Raw genomic sequence first — 24,687 nt, 5'->3', positions numbered from 1 at the left:
ATAGCAGCCGTAATTGTCCAAATTACTGCTGCCCCTTCCAGTTTGACATCTGCCTAATGACGGCGGATGGAAACCTGACCCGTGGCCGCGGGCGGGTGAACGGCGATGGCTGCTTGGAGCCGAGTATCCCATCCCCAAAGCTGGCAGAGGCCCTGCTGGCCTGTGCTGGAGGCTCCAGGGCTGGGGGCTTCAGCACCGTGTCCATGGGCTCCCCTCGACTACGTGTGAGGGAAGGACCCACCTCACCTCAGAGACTCACAAACCAAAGCCCAATGGGACAGTGACTGCCCCATGGCCGCAGAAGGTGGCTGGACCAGGGGATGGGAGGGAGATTGTTCACTGTTTGCCATTTGGTATTTTTCAAATTTTGAACCAGCTATTGCATTATCAATCCAACATTTAAAATAAACAGGACAGTGTCTCTTCAGCTGTGGCTTGGATGGCTCTTGACCGTCAAAGACACCTGCTTTGATGTACAGGAAATCTTATTGAACAGCGTGGGGCTCTGCTGTCGCCAAAGCCACTTGGCCAGGACCTCACTGTGAGGACACACGGCTTGAACATAGTCCCAGTCTGTTGACCCTCCCCTCTGAAGGCTCTTAGGGCCAGAGCGCCCAGGAGCTCCCAGTCATGGGATTTCATGGATCTATCACTTTTCAAGTTAGGGAGAAACCTCCCCAGGGCTTCTCACTCTGTGTCATCAAGCACAGACCCAAATAGCCTAACACAAATCTACTGCGATTTGTTATCACCAAAGAGCAGAGCTCTCAGCAGCAAGGACTTTGTAAGAAAGGACCATGGTGATGGCTTTATGACCTGCCTGGTGTGAACCCGCTCCACTGTTTAAGGACAGAGGGAGCCACTGGCCATGGTCTGGGAAATCAGGAGGGGGTTGCTGCGGGGGCAGCAGGTTCCAGCTACAGTATCCTTAGGAAAGGCTCACTCTCCGCCTCTCAGCTGCATCCCTCAGGTCTTCTGCAAGCTCAGGCTGTTGGGGACAAGGAGAGGAGAAGGCAAGAAACTCCCCACCCGCAGCCCTGCAGGAGCCAGGAGCTCCAGCTGCTCCCACTTACACAGTTGGGTTGCTTTGGGATGGCAAGGAGCTGAAACCACCAGCTTCTTAGGGGTCCCTAGGGGATCAGGACCCATTTCTGGGGACCCCTGCAGATGGGGAACCCAATACTGATTCTGGCCCAGTGAGAAGGGCTCACCATTAGGATTAGGTTGATACTAAAAAGCTGAATAATATGCTGTTTCTTCCACTCCTGAGTGGCCCATAACCAGTACCCTGGAAGGAAGGACCCAGGGGTATTGAACACTTTCTGGAAAACTCTGAGGTCTGTGTAGGTCCTTGGCTGGTACTGGGTCAGCTCTGTGCTATTGGTCAAATGCTAGACCATTTCCAATTTCCTTTTCCAAGAGGAGCTTCTTTTTTCACTCGTTTAGCAGGCACTTACTGTGGGCTGAGGGATCATTTTGTAGGGGGTGGTACAAAGAATTTAGAGGCAGATGCACGCAGGTTTGACTTCAAAACCCTGTACTTTGCCATCTTGAGCAGAGCTGTTCTATTCTTGTCCCTCAGTTTACTCCTCTATAAAATGGGAATAATAATGCGGGTGTTGTCTTGAGGGCATGTTGGGTCCCGCAGCCTCGCATGGGGCCTTGGGATCTTTCTGTAGGACCCTTGCCTCCAGCAGCTCCAGGCTCGAGGTCCCTCCCCTCCATGGGTCCATTCACCCCCTGTCCCTGGGGTTTGCTGCACATTCTCTCACCCTTACATTTGGGGGCTGCCCCAGAGCTGTAGGGTAACAGGCTGATGGACTGGGAGGACCCCAAGACACCAAGGTGCTGGGTGGGCTGAACAGACTTGGGTTCTGGCTGCAGAAAGGGCACCAGGCCTGTGAAGATGAATGAGTCCCCCGCCCTGGACACTTTGATGGCTGGGGCCTTTGCTGGTGAGCATCCTCAGCCCCAGGTCTGAGGTCCTCTCCCTACTTGTGGCCTCAGGTGGCCTGAGCCTCAGGTTCTCAAGTGTGAGTGGAGACTCATTCCCCATCCACCAGACCTGGGAGATAGGGAGGGAGGGGGCAATGAAGGGAGGGAACTAAAATGTTAGTGAGCACCTACTAAGTGCCAGCCCTAAGGTAAGGGGTCTCACAGACCCCCACACCAGACCAGAATGGGCCGAGTCACAGGCAGGTCAGGCCAGGCCTCTGAGCATCTGTGTTATGGGACGATGCTCGGCTGGGCGCGCTGGGGACAGTCTGACGCTGTGACAAACTGGGTGATCCTCAAACCTGGCTCAGGCAATTGGCCCCCAGTCCTGCTAGGGGCGGCCTGAGGTTCGCATCTGTGGAGCTGAGCTGGACCCTCCACTGACCCGGTCCCCCTGGCTAAGTGTCCACAGACACCAGCTCGGGGCGCCCCAGCAAGTCGCCAACGGCACCTGCAGGTGTCTCCAGAATTCCTGCAGAGAAAGGGCTTGGAGCTGACTAGGGTTGCAGAAGGGGTCCCAAGCTGTGCCCCCATTCCCTTCTCCGGCTTCCTCAAAGCAGCCGCTTCCAGCCACTCGCTAAGAGCCCTGGGCCCTTCCTTCCGGTCTCACGGCAGCTGGGGCCGCAGACAGAGCATAAAAACGTCTGGATGACACTCGTTCACCTTTATTATATACAGAGGCCCCTCATCTCCTGCCTCTCAGGGGCGCCCCTCCGCCAGCCCTATCAGCGGGGAGGAATGTCTGCGAGGCCAGCGGGACAGGAGCCTCCTCCGCCCATCCATCACCGCCCGCCGAGCCGCTTGCTGTGCCGGGAGGGCGCGGGTGGGGTGCGCCTCGGGGAGGCCCGGCTTCGGGGGGCGTCAGAGGCCTGCTCGGCCAGGGCCCGGCTCCGGCAGGGGGATTCGCGTAGCCTGACACCAGGGGCTCCCGGCCTTGGGCCCCCGCAGGCCCGGCCTGTCTCCTGGGGGTCGGGGGACTAGGATCCAGCCCTCTAGTGCGGGCGAGGCTGCTGCAAGAAAGGGCCGAGGGTAGTCAGGTCTGGGGGTCCAGAGCAGGCGCAGGCTGGAGACCAGCGGGGGCCGTTTGAGAGGGTTGCAGTGCGGGGAGAGGGGCTGCGGCATTGAAGGTGCAGGGCTCCCAGTGCCGGGGTCAGCCCAACGTCCTCCCCTAGACAGGGTCCCACATACACCCAGTTGGGGAGAGTACACGTGGGAAGAGTCAGTATCGGTGCCTGCACCCCTGTTGATACACTGTTTTAAACAAAAACATAAAATGGTTTTTCCGTGGTTCCCATGTACTCTGACTTTTCCAAGAAGGCAGTGCCTATGGGAGACGTGGGACAGTCACTCCCTACTTCCTAAAGCGCTGCCCGGTCTTCTGGGAAACGGCAGCGGTGCCTGGCACTGTGCAACGCCTGCACAGAGGCGCCGTTATTGTCGTCCCGCCGCGGTTCCCAGGTTGCACATGCCTGGAGAAGGTGTTGGCTGGACGTGGTTGCACCTCTGACTTCCTTTAATTCCTTGCGTCGCCCCGCAGGCCTCTAAGGCCGCCCGACAACATCTAGTGTCTCCCCGCCTTCTACACACTTGTCTATTGAAAAGCACCTTTAAAAAAGTTTAGTATTCATTTCCTTTGTCTTCCTCAATCGCAGGTGAGACATTGTGTGGTAACAGGATGTCAGAAAATGGAGCAGGAGGCGGGTGCTGGTTCTGACTGGGCAGGTGGGCAGGCTGAGGGGTCCACAAACTTCTCCCCTTTCCCTCCCACCACTTGCGGGCTGCAGCCTCCAGGGAGTCACTGTGCTCAGCTCGTAGATCCCCTTCCCCCCTCCAGTAGGAACAGAGTAAGTGGGAGAGCCACCTAGTGATGATCCCGCCCAGGGCACACTCCTGCCGACAGAGCACTTATTTACTAAACAAACATTGCGGCACCTGCTCTGTGCCAGGTCCTGCTCCACGTGGCAGAGGTACATGTGAGCAAAACAAGCTCTGAGTCCCTGAGCAGATGTTCCAAGGAGGAAAGCCGAAAGGAGACATCTAGACAGAAAACAGAATCGTCTTAAACAGGGATTTGAAGAAAGTCACACAAGTCATGGGCCAGGAGGACTTCCTGGGGAGATGATGTGGGTCAGAATCCTGTGACATGAGCCAGAGCCAGGACTCACACAGCACTGGGGGATGCAGCTGTTCTCCCCGTGAGGGTGCCGGGTCAGGAATTCTGAAGAACTCCTGGCCTTTCACTCATGGGCATGAGGTGGCTGCTACAGCTCCCAACATCACATGTACACAGGACCGCAGCCGAAGGTAAGGACATGTCGTGTGTATATCAGAGGCTGGAGGTGGCACCTGGAGCAGCCTCTTTCATCTCCTTAGGGAGGATACATCTCTTTCAGACACCTCCTTCACAGGGAGTTTTTCCTAATTGTCTCACTGGCCAGAACTGCCTGCCCCTCTCCCACTCTCCTTGACTGGAAATTAAAGCGGCTCTCTTGACCTTGCAGTGAGAGTGGGGAGAGGACGTGGGGCTGGCTGTGGGACTGGGCTGGACAGGCATTTGGGCAGGACCCATCAGAACCTGTGATGCTCACCTCAAGGCATTTCCTAAAGGTATCTGACTCTTTTTTCTCCAAGAGCATCTCATGGACCTCATTCTGGGAACCACTCCCCTGGGGAAACATTGCTGAAGGTGGTAGGAGCCTCCCACTGGCTCTTCTCAGGGGCATGGCCCGTTGGGGCCTAAGTTAGAGAAGAGCGCCCTTGAGTTCTGATGGCCCGGAGCGCAGGAGCCCAGGGAGGAGCGCAGGAGCCCAGGGAGGAGCTCAGGAGCCCAGAGAGGAGCCCAGGAGCCCAGGGAGGAACCCAGGAGCCCAGGGAGGAGCCCAGGAACCCAGGGAGGAATGCAGGAGCCCAGGGAGGAGTGCAGGGAGGAGCCCAGGAGCCCAGGGAGGAGCCCAGGAGCCCAGAGAGGAGCTCAGGAGCCCAGGGAGGAGCCCAGGAGCCCAGGGAGGAATGCAGGAGCCCAGGGAGGAACCCAGGAGCCCAGGGAGGAGCCCAGGACCCCAGAGAGGAGCCCAGGAGCCCAGGGAGGAGCCCAGGACCCCAGAGAGGAGCCCAGGAGCCAGGGAGGAACCCAGGACCCCAGAGAGGAGCCCAGGAGCCCAGGGAGGGCAGGTCCTGGGGAGAGGTGGCCCCGGCAGATCTCCAGACATTGTTTCTGACACATGTAATTGTGGTTGGAGAATAAACCAAACACTTTATAGCTCTGAGGAAAGCAGTCACAGATCTGATGGAGTAGGATTAATTAAGTTCGGTATCATTCTTATGGCTCCTATCCAGGGCTAGCAAACTACAGGGGAAACCAACTAAAACCACATTTCCTATGAGATGGAATGGATGGAACGGGGTCAGCCCACTGAGCCAGGAGCTTCTCCAGGGCGGGAGTTGAACCTTGCTTTCTTCCCTCCCTCACTGGGCTCGGGTCATGTTAGCTAGCCTTCACACTGTTCCTTGAATCCCCCAGGCTGGTCTTGCCCCGGGGCCTTTGCACGTGCTATTCCTTGGAGCACTCTTCCCCAGATGTCCATTCACTTAGCTCTTTTCCTCACCTCCTCAGGTCTTTGCTGTCAGGTCCTTGCTCCGGAGGCCCCCACCCCATCTCAACACATCTCCCAGAATCTTGTACCTCATCGACCACCACCTGACCATCCAACATACACTTCCCTGTCTTGTTTGCAGCCTCCACACAGGGCCTGGCAAATGGTATATGTTCAAGAATTCATTCATTCCTTTATCCATTCATTCAAGAAACACTGATTAGTGCTGACGGGGGAGGTGGAGGTCATTAAAATCCCTCAAGAACCGCTCAGTCTAGTGCGGAAGACAGACTTGTAAACAGACCATCATGAAGCCGCACTGTAAGTGCTGGGAGTGGGGGTGCAGGTTGATGAGAGACTCTGGAGGAGGCATCCGAGCCCCCCTTGAATGGGGGGAGGGCAGAGAAGCTGCCATGTGAAGCCCAGCTGAGCTGAAATGAAGTGGACACCAATTCCATGCAGAGACCTCTGCAGGGCATCCAGGCCAGGAGGTGGGAGAGGATTTGGGGCATCAGGGCCCTGCAGGGCATCCCCACAGGCTCGGAGTCTCCATCCCAGGTGCTGACAGGAGCATAGGTGAGGTGGAACTGGTCGTATACTTCTACCTGGCTCTCCTTATATGCAACCACACCCTGTTGTGGCACCTGGCCTCATCACTGTGCCCAAGTGCTGATGTGGGCAGAACACAGACGGGACCTGGTATGTGTCGAGGGATGCACACCCAGTGACTGGGGCAGCTGCCTGGCCAAGCCTCCTGGCTCAGGTGCACAGGGTGCAACCCCCACCTTCCCCGCCCCCCTCCAGCTCCCTAAGCCCTCTGTTTACACAAGCAGCAGCCAGCAATACAAATCACCTGCCTCCACTAATGGACCAGCCGCCTGCCGAGGCCGGCCCTCTGACAGCTGCAGGATGCTTTCAGGAAAGGCTTTTGACTCCTGGTGACACTAGGCTACAATCTCCTGCTTCAAGCCCCCACCCCCACCTGCAGAGTCACACAAAGGATAGCTCAGAATAAAATGCCCTGCATGGAGGCAGGAAGAGCTCTGCTCGCCAGCACTGTGGGATTCTTCCTTCTCCAGCAGGACTTGGATGTTCTCAGGAAGGGAAGCAGAGGGGCAGACCAAGCAGCCACACCCACAAAAGAAATGCTTCTGCCTCTTGGCTGTCCTGAGAGGACACTGAGGGCCCAGTTGGGTCCTAGCACTGGCAGCACCTGGCGTGCGGCCCTGAGTGGGTTCCCTTCCTTCTCTCTCTGGTTTCCCTGGCCTCCGTGCTTCCTAGAGTAGAGAACTCATGCCCATGGCATTGCCTATCAGTTCAGATTGCACAGACACAGGGCATCCTGACAGTGTGGGCCCTGGGGAGGAGGTGGCACCCCCTGCCAACCCTGGGAGCAAGCCTGCAGCACCTGGTCTCTCAGGCTCCGAGCCCTGCCAGCCTAGGATTTCATCTCATCCTCTGCTTCCTATTGTCTTCACCTTCCTAGCTATGCTTCAGCGTATGGCAGGTTCTGTTGGGTTTTATGGCATTGGTAAAAAAGCTCCTTTGAAGTAAATTCATTTGAGGAAAAGAAAGAAATCCATGGAAGGTGAAAGGGGTGAATCATAGTGGAGGGCGTGGCAGAGCCTGCAGGGGCTTGTGACATGAGACATAGACCGTGGTCCCTAGTTCCATCAACCTGCATCCAAACCCAGTTTGGGGCCCTGATTTGCACAGGGGCCCAGCAGAAGTGGCATGCTCCTGTCCCTCCTCTCCTTTCGGCCCAGCCACTTCCCCTTTGCACTGGCCCATTGCCCTTCGAGCCCTTCCTCACACCCTTTCCTGTGGGAGATGGAGGTGGAGGAGAGAAGCCGAGGCCGTCCCTCCCTCTCATCTGTACCCAGCATTGTGCATGGCCAAGCAGGCTGCAGGTGCCCCGGCTGATTTGACCAGTGATGCCACTGCTCTCTGTCCTCCAGCTTTGGTGGCAGCAGCTTTCTGCTGGCACTAAGTGCAGCCCACCTCCCTTCAGGATGTGCAGCTAGTTCTCTGCCTTAAATGCCCTCTATTCTAAACACACGAGGGCTTTCTGTGACTCCCTCTGTGGGCTGAGCTCCATTCTCCAGCCACTGCTGGCCTCAGGTATGCCATACGAGGCCAACACACTCACAGCATCTGTCCCGCTCAAGTCTTCCGTGGGCATTTTCCTCTGCGTGAAGCTTTCCCATCCTGCCTTTTCAGAGTTTGCATGCTCTCTGCCTAATCTGTGGGCCACATTTGACATTGGCACACCCCGTGGGATTTGGGCTTCCTCTAATTTCTGTGAGGCTTGTTTGACATAAAGAGGTGGACATAGCTCAGAAAGGGTTTGACACCTTGGCCGTCCCCAGCCATGCCACTCACCCACTGCATGCTCCCAAGCTGGCCATGACCTCTCTACACCTTGGTGCTCTGATATGTAACACAGGAAGGGCCCGTTGTTCCTCTAGCCGTAAGACAGGTCACCCACATGCATACAGCTTTTTGCTTCTTAAGTAATTACGTTAAGAAAAATATTCTCAAGAGGGGGTTACTTTGCCAAGGGTATGAGCATTTGGGAGGGCTGCTTCCAATGTTTTTAATGTCTCCTTGCAAATACTGAAGCATGCTAAACTCACTTATCATTGTAGATTCTGAAGGACAATTTTTCCCTTTATTTGTTAACCGCATGTGGGCTGATCTCTCTGTTAAAAAATTCCAAGTAGTCATTAATTATTCCCAATGATTGCAGGGGTTTAAAGGAGGTTTGGAACCGAGTGGTGGAGGAATCCCTCCTCCCCTATAAAACCCTGCAGCCCTCACCCACCTGACAGCAAATTGGGGCCAGAATGAGAAAGAAAGGAATTCTCAAAAATGGCTTTGAGGCACTGTGTACCGCCAGCTCAGATGAGTACTTTTTAATAGACATGACAGCTTTATTGAGATATAATTCCCATAACATAAAATTCACTCTTTTAAAGTGAATTTTAAAGTGAATTTAAAATTCAATGGCTTTAGTATTAGGAATGGGGGAGTCATCATCACTAATTCCAGAGCATTTTATCCCCCTAAAAGGAAACCCCATGCCCATTAGCAGTCTCTCCTAATTCACACCCTGTGCCTCCAAAGTCCCTGGCAACCCACAGTCTCTTTTCTGCCCCTATGGATTTGCCTATTCTGGACATTTTATGTAAATGAATCATATGCTATGTGTCCTTTCGTGCCTGGCCTCCTTTACTTAGCACGATGTTTTTAAGGTCTGTTGACATCGCAGCATAAATCAGCACTTCATTCCTTTTCATGGGCAAATAATATTCCATTGTACACATATGCCACATTTTCTTTATCCATTCATCTGCCGCTTCGGCTGTTCTCACCTGTTGGCTGTTGTGAATAATGCTGCCATAAACATATGTACACATTTTTGTGTGGATGTTTTCAATTCTCTTGGGCAGACACCTAGAAGTGGATTGCGGTCATATGGTAATTCTTTTTAACATTTTGAGGAATTGCTAAACTGTTTTCCATAGCAGCTGCACCATTTTGTGTTCCCCATTAGCAATAGACGAAGGTTTCACCTTATCTGCATCCTCACCAATGCTTGTTATCATCTGTCCTCTGGATGGCAGCCACCCTAGCGGGTATGAAGCGGTATCTCAGCGTGGACTTCATTTGCACAGTGGTATTGAGCATCTTTTCATATGCTTGTTGGTATTTGTATTGCCAATATTTGGATAAATATTTATTCAGATCCTTTGCCCACTGAAAAAATTGGGTTATTTGTCATTATTGTTGAGTCGTAAGAGTTCTTATACTCTGGACAAAAAAACCTTTATCAGATAAATAATTTGCAAATATTTTTTCCCACTCTGTGAGTTCTCTTTTTGCTTTCCTGATGGTGTCGTTTGAAGCACAAAAGTTTTTAATTTTGCCGAAGTCCAATGTATCTATTTTTTCTTTTGTTGCTTACGCTTCTGGTGTCATGTCTAAGAATCCACGGCAGCCAAGGTTTACTTCTAGCTTTCTTCTAAGAGCTTTGTAGTTTTATCTCCCACATTTAGGTCTTTGGTCCACTTTGAGATCATTTCTGCATGCGGTGGGTTTGTATATTGTTCCTGGTAACAACTTTTTTTTAAGGCTGGCTACCTTAAAATGGCACTTTATGAGAAACAGTTGTGGGGTCTGGCTCATGTTTTGGAAGGCATCTCATCAGAGGAAATCAGTGGCACACCGTCACCTCGTTCCCCGCTCAGCCAGCCCTATACATGTTAGTGACCCACTTCACAGATGGGGACGTGGAGACTGTGAGGAGGAGGTCAAATCAAAGGGACAGAGTGAGGCAAACCTGTGTTCTTCCCTCAACTTTCCTGCCCTCCTCCCCAGGAAAAAACAAGCTTTGCTCTGAAGTGGGGTGACCTTGTTACTCACCAAATTCTTTCTTCTTCAGAAACCCCAATATCCTGACTTCTTTGGGCTGTTTGAGGTGTGGGTAGTGACTTTGGGCCAGATTTTCTATGCTCTCTGTTTACTACAACAACACCTCATCTATCAAAAGGAAGGAGGGAAGGTGAAGGAGGAAGAGTGGGAGGGAGAAAAGGAAGGAAGGAAGGAAAGAAGGAAGAAAAGGAGGGAAGAAGGGAGGGAGGGAAGGAGGGAGGGAGGGAAGGAGGGAGGGAGGAAAGGAGGGAGGGAGAGAAGGAGGGAGAGAAACAGGGAAGGAAGGAAGGAAAAGAGAGAAGGAAAGAAGGAAGGAAGGAGGGAAGGAAGGAAAAGAGAGAAGGAAGGAAGGAGGAAGGAAGGGAGGGAAAATGGAAGGAAGGAAGGGAGGGAAAGAGGGAAGGAAGGGAGGGAAAGCAGGAAGGAAGGGGGAGGGAAAGAGGGAAGGAAGGAAAAAAGGAAGGGAGAGAGGGAGGGAAAGAGGGAAAGGAGGGAGGAAGGAAGGGAGGAAAAGAGGAAGGAAGAAGGGAAAGAGGAAGAAAGGAAGAGAAAGAAGGAAGGAAAGAAGGGAGGGAAAGAGGGAAGGAAAGAAGGTCACTTCCTCAAGGAAGTAAGAGTGCAGCTTCTCTCTTGGCTCCCCTGAGTAGAACATGAGAACGTGACTAAACCAAAAATCAGGTATGTCTCTAGAGAGAGCGCTTACATCCAGGGGGACAAGCCTTCTGTTACCGAAACCGTCAGAGACAAGCCAAGGCCTGGGTGTGTGCACAGGAGACTGGAGGCCCTAGGGAGCCCTGGCTGGGGGGACCGGGTTCAAGCCCATCTTCCGCTCACAGCCTGGGTGATCCTGGCAGCCACGTGCCCTCCTTGCTGGGGCTCAGGTGCCTCATCTGTCAAGCGCCAGTGGCTGGGACAGGACCCTCAGCCTGATAGGCTAAGACTCTAAGTGCTGCCGGAGTTGAGGCTGCAACACAATCTCCAAGCCTGTCAGGGACCCCTGGTAGCTGGTGACTGATGGTCCCGGGGGATTGACCAGCTGTTTGGGTGTCCCATAAACACAGCCTTAAAGTGGCCGGTGACACCCATCCATCTTGCCCTTGGGGCCGCGCCCTGGCGGCTTTCAGAGTGGCCCTAGTTGACATCAGCGTTGGCCCCTTCCGGGTGGTGCTGGGCCGTTGATGGCTCTGTGATGGATGGGTCTCCACTGTGGAGGTGCCGCAGCTCAGGGTGCCCTGAGGGTGATGCCGGGGGCTTTAGCAGGAACATCTGGGTGGAGGCAGAGCTCTTCCACTGTGGCTGCAGCCCTGAACTGTGGGATTCGGAGCTGAGAGTGAGGTCATGAAACCAAGTGCTTTGGGATCTACAGCTGGAGGTGACCCAGACACACTGTACAATAGACTCTCTGGAGTTTCCTCAGTTCCACAAAAGCCCGCTCCCTCCCCTATGGCTGTAGCGCTTTTGGGTCTCTCTCCTGGTCACAGATGGAACACCAGCCCAGTCAAGTGCAGGCCTTCCCCTGGGGCGACAAAGTGGTGATACTGTGGCCAGCCAGGCCACTCAGGGGGCTGGATTCAGAATGGCTGTTTTCTTTCTGATTCCTCCAGGGAACCCTGTACAAACCAAACAAAGTTTTCTCTCTGCAACCTCCAGATCTGACCATGGATAACTGGCCAATTCCTCCTCTTGGCATTCAGGGTTGTACCCCTGTGTTCAGGACTGAGGGCTGGAGAGAGAAATAATGAACTCACCGAGCTCCACTGAGGTCTGGCAGGTGGCTTGCTGCTGGCCACGCCTCACAGCCCTTGGGTAGCACCATGGCCTGACTTTATGGAGAGCCGGTGATGTGCTCAAGGCACTCAGGACAAGACTGGGACATTCTGAGGCCACTTTCCACGGTGTTGGAAGATGGAGTGAGCAGCCGTCTTCTGCTCGTCCCTGCAACACGCCTCAGCATCTCTCAGGGGCATTGCCCAGGACGGAAGCTCTGAGGGCCTGGCTCTGGCCACAGACAGAGGTGGGATTCACAGTCACTGAGTTGGAGGGGTGGCCCCCAAGCTGGGGAGAAGTGGGGGACTGGTGAGATGGCTAAGGTCATTCCTTATTTTCCCCCAGTGGCCCTAGTTTGACTGCCCTTCTCACTACCTGCTTTCTCCAAACACACACGCCATCTCCGACCTGGCTCTCCCCCACCATTCTTGCTAGAAATGTAGACTCTGGGAGAAAGGAAGGGCCCTTGGATCCCAGGAAGTCCCTCTATGGCTTCCCTAGATGTTGGGCATCTGCTGCCTCTACTTGCATGCCCTGCATGACAGAGAGCTCATCACCTGCCAAGCAGCCCTCCCCATCCTTGTGTCCTTACTGCTGATCTCTGCCGTGCCCCTGCCCCTCTGGGGACCCAGCTCTGCTCTCCTGGCCCCAGGACTACATCAACCCCTCCTGCCCTGGTACTGGCCCGCAGGACTTGAGGACAGTGAGTAGATTTCACTACTTTCTACGTAGATTGTTACTTGCTTGTAGCAGCCCCAGCTCCCCAGGGGTTGGGAAGGGGCTCCAGGTCCCTGTCACTTTAACTGCCTGCTGTGGACAAGCTAGTGTCCCTCCCCAGGGTCCCAGCCCCAGGCCGTTCTCCTTCCTGTTAAAGCTCATTTGGCTCACCTAACTGCCCACTTCGGCCACTTGGGGGCAGAAAGCCTTGCTGGTCTGGAACTGTGTCAGGCTGAAGTCCGCTAGTCTCTATGGCACATTTCTGCTCGAATATTGGATGAATAGCTGTATAGACTGCAAGTCTCCTTCTGTCCCTGTGGCTGTCCTTGTAGCTATTCCCAAACACCTGTTCTCCCCCTCATTCTGGGCATGTCCCTAGTCCTTTTGAAGTTAGGTGTGGCCATGTGACTTGCTTTGCAAATGAAATATGAGCAGAAGGAACACGTGCAGCTTCCGGGTGGAAGCCCTGTCCCCTTCCCCTCGGTGACTGATGGGCTGGCCTGTGGAGGCACAGCATGTAACTGACTGAAAAATGCGTCTTTTTGTGTGCAGACATGAGCTGTTCGGCTTGTTACTGCAATAGAACCCAGCTCATCCTGACTGATAGACCCTGAGATCAGGGCAAATCCCTGCCCCTTTTCATAGCAGAATATTCTCCAACTACCTAGTGGCTGCTACCAAAGCACTGGAAGCTCTCTCCCACTGCACCATCACCTTTCCCAGGGAGTCCAGGACATGAGAGGGGCTCAATACATATTCATTGAATAAGCGAATGAAGGAGGAACTCTTTCACCCAGTGGCATCTCTGGGGTTATGGGCAGTCACCTATTGCATCTATTTCACTAAGACTAAATCCCCAGCTTTCCACTAGGATCTGCCTGGTCCCCACCAACATCCTCAGCCTCATTGCCTCCCTGCCCCTCCTCCCCACACCACCCTGTCTCGAGCACGCCTAGCCTGTCTTCCCACCCCAGGACCTTTGCACATGCCATTCCCTTTCTCTGGAGCACTGGATGATTTTTTCTCATGTTGCAGGCCTCTGCCCAAATGTTTTTCCTCAGAGCATTCATCCCTGACCAGTTGCATCTCAAGGTGCCCCCTACCCACATCACTTTTTTAAAAACATTTTATTTGAAAACAATTTACAATTTACGGAAAATTTGCAGTGATGAGAATGGGACCAAAAACACCTGCATACTCCTCACCTACTGTTAATTTTGTATTATTTACTTTGTTATTCGCTCTTGTTCTCTCTGTCTCTATCACTGCATCTCTCCTCTGTGTCTGTCTCTCTCACAAACATACACATTTTGAGGGTAAATTGCAAATGTCACAGCCCTTGACCCCTAAATACTTTGGCGTGGGTTTCCCAAAAATCGAGTTATGCTCTTACGTAACTACAGTTTAGCTCTTGACTTTGGTAACATTGAAATTAACATTAACATTGACATAGTACTTTCATCGGCCTTCCATGTGCCAATTTTGTCAACTAACGCAACACTGCCCTTTATAGCATGCCTTTCCCCTCCATCACCCCATCTGATCCGAGGTCAGGTATTGTATTCAGTTGCTTTGTCTCTTTGGTCTCCTTCAGCCTGAAATAAGTGTCCATAATCTTTCATTGTCTTGTATGGCATTGACATTTTTGAAGAATACAGTATTTTTAGTGAAACATTTCTCACTTGGAGTTTGTCTGCATTTCCACCTGTTTGTGTGGGGGTTGTTCCTTCCTAGCTGGTGTCAGTGGTGTTAGAGGTGTGCACTTCTAGGGCATCACAACTGGTGCCCTCCTGGACCTCCAGGTGGTGCAGTGGTTGATGTTGTCACCCTGCCAGGGTGGGTCATGACTTCTCCACTGTATAACTTTTCCCTCTCCTTGCATTGAATACCCAGTCTGTGAGGAGACATCTGAAGAGTGTGCGAACATCCTACTCCTTGTCAAAGCTTTCCACCAGATTTATCAGCCATTGATGACTCTTGCCTGAGTCAATCTTTGCCACAATGGCTGCAAAACATTGATTTTTTTCCACCCAAGTTCCTCCCCCCACATTTCCCAGCTGGCTCTCTATGTTCTGTTGTAAAAAAGGCCTCCCTCCTCCCCCATTGATGTGTCTATTTATGAAGTCCTATTTTTAGTGATTGTAATCATTGCTCAGCTTAATTATTTTGATGCCCAATTGGTTCTAGATCTGTCCAGTAGGAGCCCCTGCCAACTGGTTCCTGAATCCTTGTCACATGCCACCATCATTTTTTTTTTTAGTAATTTCTTCCTTTTTTAGTGCATAACAACATGTTTCAGGCTTATAATGTACTGATCCTGCCCCAAGTTTAGAATCAGCCATTTCTCCAAGGAGCCCTGGATCCCATTCCCAAGGATGGCATTAGAGATCAACATTCGAGTACAGGGTGTGCTCACTGTCACTGAGGTGTCTGCTTCAGAGCTCTCTCAGCAGACACAGTCACATACACAAGATGTGTGCATGCATTCAAGACCTTACATACACACACCACATCATATTCTATAATAGCATGTCATTCCATCATGCTTTTTTTTCAGACGGAGTCTCACTTCGTCACCAAGCTGGAGTGCAATAGTGCAATCTTGGCTCACTGCAACCTCCACCTCCTGGATTCAAGCGATTCTTGTGCCTCAGCCTCCCGAGTAGCTGGGATTACAGGCATGTGCCACCATACCCAGCTAATTTTTGTATTTTTAGTAGAGATGGGGTTTCACCATGTTGGTCAGGATGGTCTCGATCTCCTGACCTCTTGATCCACATGCCTTGGCCTCCCAAAGTGCTGGGATTACAGGTGTGAGCCACCGCACCCAGTCCAGCATGAGTTTTTGTAGGTTGAGCTGGAATGATCTGGGTGACTAATCTGCCACCTGTTTATCCTCCTTCTCCCCATCCCTAAGTGCCCTGGAAGTAAGGATTGCCCCCTATCTTTTCTCTTGCTGTGTGCCCAGTGTGGAGATCTTTAAGAACTTTTGAATGAATGAACGCACTTCTCTAGGCCCCACAAGGCTTTGCCTGAGGTTCTCAGATTCCCATCAAGGGTCCATGGAACAAGTCAGCTGCTTGTTGGACAGTGTTGTCTCAGGCCCTGGCTGGTGGCAGCAGGCAACAGCTCTGTGTCCCTGGCACCTGTCTCCAGCCCTCCTCATGCCAGCCCTCTAGGGACAGAGCTGCTCTCAGGTCCCTCTGTGCTCATTCCTTGACTCTCCACACTAGCTACAGGTGCAAAGCAACAGCTGGAGTGCTCGCAGAAGCCTTGCTGTTTCAGGAATCACAGCCCCATTTTGCAGATTAGGAAACCAAGGCTCAAAGAGGCTCTGACACCTCTTTGGAAAGAGATTGCAGAACGGATTTCTGCCCAAGAACATCATGAACTGCCCACATGGGCCAAAGGTTTTGTCTGTGCAGAGTGGAACATCTAAGCCTGTCCATTTCTCAGTTGGACATGTGAATAGTGTTTTAAAAAAAGTTTTTGGTTTGATGTCCTGGCCTAGCAGGGCTGCTGTGGGTGAGCTGTATTCCACCTGACTCACTGGGTCCCAATTCGGACTGTGTGAGAATTCCCCAGGGCTGCCTTCCTGCTCCATCTCTGGCACCTACACCAAAGCAGAAAGAGCTCGGGGCTGACTCATGCTGCCTCACATCACTCCTCGGTGACTTTCAGCACATCCCTCCAAGCCTCAGTTTCCTCCTCTGTCACTGCTCCTAAGTTCCCTCCCCCTTGCAGAGTTGTTGAGGAGGAAGAGTCCCACCTCCCCCAGAGGTTTTGGGAATGCACCCTGTGGAGGTCCCATTGCTGTCCCACAACTTCACGGGCTGTGTGACCAGCAGACACGAGAAAGGGGAGGGCAGCTCATTTTTCAAACAAAACGGTATCAGATGTGTGATTTGGTTAAAAAAATATATATTTCTGGCAATGGCTTCAGCTTTGCTCAAGAGAGAACCGGGGTGGGGGGAAGAGGTGGAGGGGAGGCCGTTCCAGTGGCTTAAAAAACCCCAGATAAGTGTACGGTGATTAAGCGCAACCATTAGCTCTAATGGGCAATAATTGGTGATGAGAAATAATTTTCTAGGGCACAACTGCCCTGGTGCCCCCACGCCCGGCCCCAGCAAGGGGACGGCCAAGGGGCTGATTAACTCCCAGGCTGGAGGAAATGTTGGAGGCACAAAAAGTTTCCAGATTCGAGGGTAATTGGGAGAAGTTATTTCACTTTCCACATCAGGCTGATGAGGGGCCACCCACCTGCTGGCAAGGGAGGGGCTCGGTCGGCTTCCTGCCCAGGAATGGAGGGCCACTGTGCGAGAGGCAGGGGTGGCTAGCACGGCTAGAGGGTGGGGGCAATTCCCACCTGTGTCACTGCTGGCCATGTGACCCAGGGCAAGTCACCACAGGGTCCCTTCTCTGTCCTGACTCGCTCCCCAACCAACATTTGCACAGGCACTGGTCCTTTTCACCTCAAAATTCACAGACAGACAAACCCACCAGCCAGGAGTTCAGGCTTCCCAAGTGCCTCCCTTCCCCCTGAGCCTGCCCAAGGCCCTGCTAGCCTTAGGGTTCCTTTGTGAGATTCAAGGGAAGATGCCCCTCTCGGCTGCAGGCTACAGACTTCCCTGAGTGTGCCCAGCAGGAGCTGGCTGGACTCCTTGGAGTTGCTGTGTGCAGTGCACAACTTGCACAACAGCTCTCTACAGCCTGGCTGTGCTCAGGTCTTCATCTCCTTCCTCCTCACTCTGCCCAGTCAGCCTGTCCCCAGAAAGTGCTTTTGGTCACTTCAAATGGGTGAAGGCAAAGGCCCCTCCTTTGTGCCCCCCACCTGCCTGCTCCTTCCTTCTTGAACTCTGCTTCTTCCAAGACCTGCCTTCCTCTCTGCCTCACCCTCACTCCCCTCTTCCCCAGTCCGAAGCACAAATTCTCCCATCCCCAACCCAATCCCTCTCTGAAAGCCCTTTGCCCTGGGGACTTACCACACACCCTGATCATCTCCTTCCCAGACCTGTACCTCTCCCTGCATCATAAGTGGGCCTCTCTCCTCTCTCACTTCCTTTCTCTCCGTCTCCCTCCTCCTCTCCACGTGTGTGTGCATGTGTCTTCAGTGTGTTTTCCACAGTGACTGATCCAGGTGAGTGAGACAGGCATGGTTCCTGAAGCTAATGAGACTCTGTGCAATAGGAAGCCCTTTCCTTCCCCTGGCTCAGGGCTGCAGTGCCCTCCAAGACGTGAGACTGAGCTCCCCCTCACAGGAGGCATATAACCAGGACCCGTATGGCTGCACCCCTAGGATGCTGCAGAGGGGAGTCCTGCCCTTTGAGGACCTAGGTGGGATAATCCAAGGAGGTGCTTGCCTAGGATGAGCTGAGGCCTCTAGGCTGACCCCAGGGCAGCCTCCTCTGGCTGTCCTCTCTGCCATCTGCAGGCCAGGGCCTCAGCTCCCCAGTGGCAGGTGAGGTCAGCCTCAGGATACCTCCACCACTGACCAGCTGCCGAACCTCTCTGGGCCAGTGTCCTCCTCTGAAAATGAAAATCGTAGTGTTACCAACCTTACAGGATGGACCTAAGGATAAAGGAGCTGGCCACAGAGGTGCTTCCAGGACTAACTGGGCCCGGAAGCCTCCAGACAGCAGCTGCTGGGATCGCTGCGTGGGGCAGTAAGTCATCGGGGCTGTTCCCGCTGCAGCTGCTCCGCTCAGGTTGTTGCCCACAAAGTCCCTTCTGTATGTGCGGCACCCCCAGAATTGCACAGCGTCAGTAGTAAACGTAATACTGTGTGGCCGGTGCTGTTGTAAGCACTATAGATGAATGTGTTTATTCTGTTTCTCCACACCTCTGTGAGGTGGGCATTCTTGTGATCCCCATTCCATCGGCGAGAATCGGGGGCAGCCAGATTCAGCAACCTGCCCCAGGCCGGGCGGGCACTGAGTGCTGCGCCTCCTCCGAGCCTAGCTAGCACTCTGGCTTCACAGTCGGTGCTCGTCGCATTTCAGCTGTTTGACTCCAACGGCAATTACAGCCATGGCCTTCGCCGCCGCCACCACCATCCCCGTCCGGGTTGGAGAACACAATGCACCGCGCACAGGCGTTGCCAAAGCCCACGCTGCCTCCATCATCGTGCCCTCTTCACAGATGAGCAAACGGAGGCCAGACGTCACCGGCAGGCGGCGCTGCGGAGGCGAGGCCTCGCACCTGCGCGGGAGCGGCGGGCGCGGGGGCACGCAGGTAAGGTAAAGCCAGGCCGGCCCGGACCTGGACGCTCACCTGCAGGGGAGGGGGTCTGCGCGGGGCGGGTTGCCGCCCCTCCTGGGGGTGCGGGCGGAGGCGGGGGCGGGCAGGGGCTTTCAGCAGCTTGTCCGCGGAACATTTGCATGTAATTTGGGAGCGGGTCACATGTGGGAGTCATCAGGCGGAGGAAAGGCTCAATCAGGGCCTAATCACTGTCTGTTTGGAGGGGTCTGGGCCCAAGTGAAAAATGAAAACGGGGCTATTTTGCTTGAGTGACAGCCATCAGTGGCCACCTTTGACCTCCCCACTCGGGCTGGGTCTGCCCGAGCTTTAAAAACCGATCATCAGGGAAGGGGTGGGAGGGGATCCCATGCCTCGGCTCTCCCCTCCCCCATCCTTTTCCCTCCCTGGACCTGGGTTTGTAAAATTCATTCATTCACCACCGCCATTCAGTCTTTCAACAACCCATCCTGGGGTAGCAGGACTCCCTGATCAGGGCCCCCGGGGCAGATGCCGGATTTCAGTTCTGACACTGTCACTTGCCAGCCGGCGACCTTAGGCAGGTGACTGCCAAGCGTCAATGTTCCCATTTGCGGAATGGATGCAGGAGGCACGCAGAGAGCAGTTGATGTTGGCAAGGTGCTGAGGGAGGCGGGGCCGCAGGAGCAGGGGGCGAGCCCTCCCTCAGTCCTCCCCCTAAGGGGCGGGAGCTTTGCAGAGGAGGGCCATGAGGTCAGGTAGGGTGCAGTGGCTCTGCTTTTTGCATGAATGCGTACCCTTCCTCCCCACATCTTATGCACAAGGCGCAACCTCGTTCCCAATGAACCAGGTTGCGCCTCTGCCAGGTGAGCAACAGAAGAGGGGCCTCTGACAGGTGAACAGAAGAGAGGACACACTCAGGCCAGGGAGACCGAGAGAGAGCAGGGAGGTGCTGGGCTGCTCACGGCAGTGAAGGGCAGTGACTGCCCCCTAAAGCAGCCGTGAGCTCGGGCAGTTTCTGCCCTTGGTTCACTCCGGCACAGAGAGACTCAGCCCACTCTTCCAGAATGATTTTCAGATCCTTAGAGACCCAAGGGCCTGGACCCGGGGGTATTGAGTGACCAGTGCAATGGCGGCCTGCAGGCCACTGGGGGCAGCAGAGAGGAGCCGCTCCTGGTTCAGGCGGCACAAGCTCAGCGAGCAAGCTTCTGCCAGCACAGCCTGTGGGGGCCCGCTGCGCCCCACTGCACCGGCCGCGGCCCACCGTGCCTCTGCCTTCCCTGCCACCCTGTGGAACCCTTTTGCTCCAAAGGGGTCCTTGGAGTGGTCCTCCCACGGCCGAGGCCGGGAATTCCAGGCAGCCGGTGCAGCTGCGGGTCGGTGGCCCTTTCAGGCCTGAGGAATTGCTCCGGGGGCCGGGGGGCGGGCGGGGCGCCCGGTACATTAGCGCCTGCTTTGCTCGCTGATGGTGTTTATAGGGATGTGGAACGGGCCTCCAGGAAACCGTCTGGCAGGCCAGGCTTCAGCAAATGGATTGCCAATTAATCAGCATCTATTTATGAGAACGTTTAAACCATTATTAATGTAGTGTAAATAAGGAACCGCTGGCGGCCCAGCGCGGGCAGGGGGCCATCTGCCGAGGCTGCCATCACATTCCTGGGGCCCGTTCCCGCTCCCAACCTCCTGGGGAGGGGTCCCAGGGAGGAGTCCCACCCCTTGCCCTCTTCCGAAGCCAAGCCTGCTTCTCCAGGTGCCGGCTTCCTCCTGCTGGGCCCTTCTGGTTCTGAGACCTGTGGCTGCAGCCTGCAGAGTTCTCAAGTTTTTCACCCAAGATGCTGAACAGGGGCGTGAAGGGTGAGTCCTGCCTCAGTCACTCGGCAGCAGTGCGGCAGCAGCCCCTGGCAGGCCGTGGCAGGGCGCTTTTCCACCCATGGGGAGACCGGGCAGGTGTCCCACGCTGGGCCTGGCCTCTCCCCTCCTCCTTCCTGCTCTGGACAGTACATCTCATCCTCACCCAGACAGAGCTCAGCCCCTGGAGGCAGGGGAGGAGCTGTTGGAGCACTTTCCCAGCCCCTCCCTCACCTGTGGGCCACAGTTCCCAAGGCCTTCCCCACCCTCAAGGCCTAGAGGCTCTGAACTTCTTCCCCCAGACTATCCCAAGGACAAAATAAGGTGACTTGTGCACCCTGCTGGCACCTCCACTTCTCTCCAAAGATATCAGTTGAGCCTCTGCCTCCTGCCTGACCTGACCTTGAGCCAAGCTGGGTGGCCTCTCTGAGAGCTGGTGCTGACCAAGACAGGGCAGCTGACCGGGGGGCTCCAGGGTTCTCAGCCTGCTCATTCCCAATGTCCTGATGATTTTTCTTCCTAAGTATCACCTCAGATGGCTTCTTCTTTACCGATTGTACCCATTTTACAGATGAGAGACTGAGGTTTAGAATGGAGAAGCAGCTGCCTAAGGCCGCAGAGACAGGGAGCCAGAACTGGAGCGAAGCCCGCCCTGTGCCTGGTGCTCTGCAGGCCTCTGAGGCTCCTAAACCACATGGCCACATATTAAGACCTTTGAGTTTTTACGAATGCTCCCGAGTTTCCCAATCTCTGTGCTTCAAGAGCTGCACTCACCTGGGCCTGCCTCCTTTCTCTGAACACTTTACATGGAGGTGGCCACACACCTTAGTACTGGATGTCAAGCAAGAGCAGTTAGGCTGAGAGTTCACTCTGCAAAAAAGAAAACAAACAATGAGTTTGAGCATTGGCGCTGTGGTATCAAACATCTTTGGTAATTCTGAGGACTTTCCCTGCTCTAGGAAATTGAAGTGTTGATCTAATGGGGACCCTTGTCAGGGAATGCCATGAGGAGGGGGCCAAGCCCTCCAAGGCAAGGCGGAGCCGCTCCCTTCTGTCCCCACCCTGGGAACAAGGCCTTCCCTCCCCAGGTCTCCACCCTGTACCACACTGCTAATGCTTACAGTTTGTGCGTTGATTTCTTCATTCAACTCTGTGCCCCTTGAGGATGGGGACAGCATTTTCACCCCCATTATATCCTGGTGCCTCGAGAAGATGCCAACCAATGTTTGTTGACTGACCATTTGGGAAACTTCTGCTTGGCACTGCTTCCCCAGGCTCCCCTCTTCTCTCTCTGGTCCCAGCCCATCTGCCTTGCTGGCTTCAGCCCTGGTCACTCCACCAACCCCCAGAGCCACCCCAGGGTCCAGAAGCATGGAGGAGTTCAAGGAGCCAGGACCGGACCAGACAGCCTTTTAGATGGATATCTCATCTGTCCCAACCCACCCGTGTGGGAACACCAGGCCTCAGGACAGCCACCTGCCTGTGGTCACTCAGCATGCCAGGAAGCTGAGGTTTCTGATGTCCTGAGGGGCCTCAAGAGCTGCCTCACACCCTGGGACCCCCGGCCCTGCTGCACTGGCGTAGTAGGAGGAAAGAGAACAAAGACGAGGCATGTGCCCCTATTTCCCAGCCCCGCTCCCTGCCCCCCATTAGCCTAGTGAGGCTTGTTTATATTACAGCAGGAATTACTCCAGCCCTAATCAGAGGCCCTGCGAGGTTTCGGCATTCGAGGTATTTCTTTACCCAAGGACACTCTCCAATCCTATAATTTCCATTTCCCCAGACACCCCTGATTGAAAGCAAACATTTTATATTTGGAAAGGAAAAGGGCTGTGTGCTATTCATAGCCCAGCCTGGTTGTCCAGAGCTAGGCCCTGGGGGTCTGAAGGCCTGGAGGACAGACAGATCTGGGAGGGCAGCAAGGGGCATGGCTAGGTCCCAGCCAGGAGAGGTGTGGGGAGATCCCAGCCCAGGGTTGGGCGGACCGAGGGATAGAGAGGGAGTCCCCCTGCCACCAACTGCCAGGCCAGGGATGCCTGGCATTGCACAGCCTCCCTGGTTGAAGGGGCAACGTGTGGGAAGGGGGTGTTATGGTAGCAAAGCCTGTGGGCTGGGAAGAGGGTGGGTGGGGGTGCAACTTGAGCCTATTCCTCTTCTGCACCCCCTTTCCAGGTAGCTTCACTGCCTCTTGCAGGTGAGGATAGGAGGCACGCTGCAGGGATGGGACTGAATACAATACTAACAGTGAGCCTAAGGACAGAGTCCCAAAGGGACTTTGAGAAGTCTACGGTCCAGGGGACTTTGTCTCCACTTTGGGCCCCTCCATTGTCTGAGATGCAGCTGCCTCCTCTCCTGCAGGTGCTGCGCACCCCTCTTTAGTCACACTCACCCATTGTTCCATAACTTAGGGGCTGAGAAGCACACGGATCCCAGGCCAGTCTGCTCCCCTCGCCCTTCCCTTCTGAGTTCTCTCCTCCCTCCCTTGATGTGGAAGTCCAGGCAAGGACCATGTGTCCTTCACGGGAGGACATCAGACCCCCGCTTACTTGAAGCGTTGTGTATGCAGCCTCTTCCGTGTGCCACACACCACTAAACAAGCCTTTTGGAAAGATGCCTCCATCAATCCTTAGAGGCAGATATTATTATTCCCATTTTATGCATAAAGAAACCAAGGCTTGTTGAGCTTAAGTCGCCATTGTCCCATCTATGTCCCTTGGATCTCAGTGCCTCAGCACTCACCTCCTAAGCTCCTAAGCCCAGTGTGAATAAACGCAGGCACCGTGTGCTGGAGGTCACAGCCCGCTTGGCATGTGCCAAGAGGATCACACACTTTATTCTTATTTGAATGAATGGATTTCAGGGAAGCAGGGGAATGAAGAGCGACTGTAAATTTCTGCACTGTATCAATCTGTATTGTTGGAATGATTAAGAGACTGCATTTGGAATTTAGTTTTTTCCTTAAAATTTAATTTTTATTTTTATCAAAGTCATGCACGTGCAGCATTTTGTTAACTGCTTTATTGAAGTATAACTGATATGTAGTAAAATGCAAACTTGTGAAGTATGGAAGTTGGTAGGTTCTTAAGCAGCTTTTTTGAGATATAATTCACATTCCATACAATTCACCCATTTAAAGTGTAAAATTCAGTTATTTTTGGTATATTATTATTTTAAGTTATGGTAGAGTATATATAACACAACATTTGCCATTTAACTATTTAAGTGTATAATTCAGTTAAAATTTGCCATTTAACTATTTAAGTATATAATTAAGTACACACACATGGTTGTGCAACCATCACCCCAAACAGAAACTACCCATGAAACAGTAACTCTCCATTTCCCTACCCACTAGCCCCTGGTAAACTCTGGTCTTCTTTTTGTCTCTATGATTTTGCCTATTATAGATATTTCATTTACGTGGAATCAGAGTATGTATCCTTTTGTGTCTGGCTTATTCCACTTAAGCTGTTTTCAAAGTTCATCTATGTTGTAGTATGTATGTATCAGAATTTTCTTCCTTTTTATGGTGGAATAATATTCCATTGTATGGATAAGCCACATTCCTCTGTTGATAAAAGGGCAGATTGTTTCCACCCAGTGGCTTGTTGTGAATAATGCTACAATAACCACTTTGGCTAGTTGTGAATAATGCTACAGTAAACACTGGCAAACAAGTATCTGTTCAAGCTCCTGTTGTCAATTCTTTTAGGTATATACCTAGCGCTGAAATTGCTGGGTTATGTGATAACTCTACGTTTAGTTCTTTGAGAACTTCCAAACTTTTCCGTGGTGTTGGTACCATTTTGCATTCTCACCAGGCATGTATGAGCGTTCCATTTCACCACCTCTCTGTCAACACTTGTTACTTTCTGTTTGTTGATTATAGCCATCCTAGTAAGTGTAAAGTGGTATCTCATTCTGGTTGTGATTTGTATTTTTCTAATGATTAATGATGTCAAGCAGCTTTTCATGTCTTGTTGGCTATTTGCCCATTATTTAATTGGATTGTCTTTTTGTTGTTGAGTTATAAGCGTTTTTATATATTCTGGATATTAAACCCTTATCAGATATGTGGTTTGCAAATAACTTTCTTCCATTCTATAATTTGTCTTTTCAG

The 24,687-nt window shown here is 53.2% G+C and overlaps 1 long non-coding RNA gene across 1 annotated transcript in view; it reads left to right on the top strand.

Annotated features, from left to right (window-relative positions):
• Positions 1-593: 593 nt before the first annotated feature.
• The window catches only part of LOC135268683 (uncharacterized), a 48,342-nt gene continuing 24,248 nt past the window's right edge, over positions 594-24,687 (top strand). The window contains exon 1 of the long non-coding RNA XR_010337016.1: positions 594-823. This is a non-coding gene — a long non-coding RNA (uncharacterized LOC135268683). The remainder of the gene's footprint in view (positions 824-24,687) is intronic.

The sequence above is a fragment of the Aotus nancymaae genome, unplaced genomic scaffold (assembly GCF_030222135.1).
Source record: "Aotus nancymaae isolate 86718 unplaced genomic scaffold, 86718_ANA_hifiasm-v0.15.2.pri h1tg000041l, whole genome shotgun sequence".
In the NCBI taxonomy this organism is placed as follows: domain Eukaryota; kingdom Metazoa; phylum Chordata; class Mammalia; order Primates; family Aotidae; genus Aotus; species Aotus nancymaae.
Note: the sequence above shows the minus strand (reverse complement) of the source record. Positions and strands in the feature narration are given on the sequence as shown.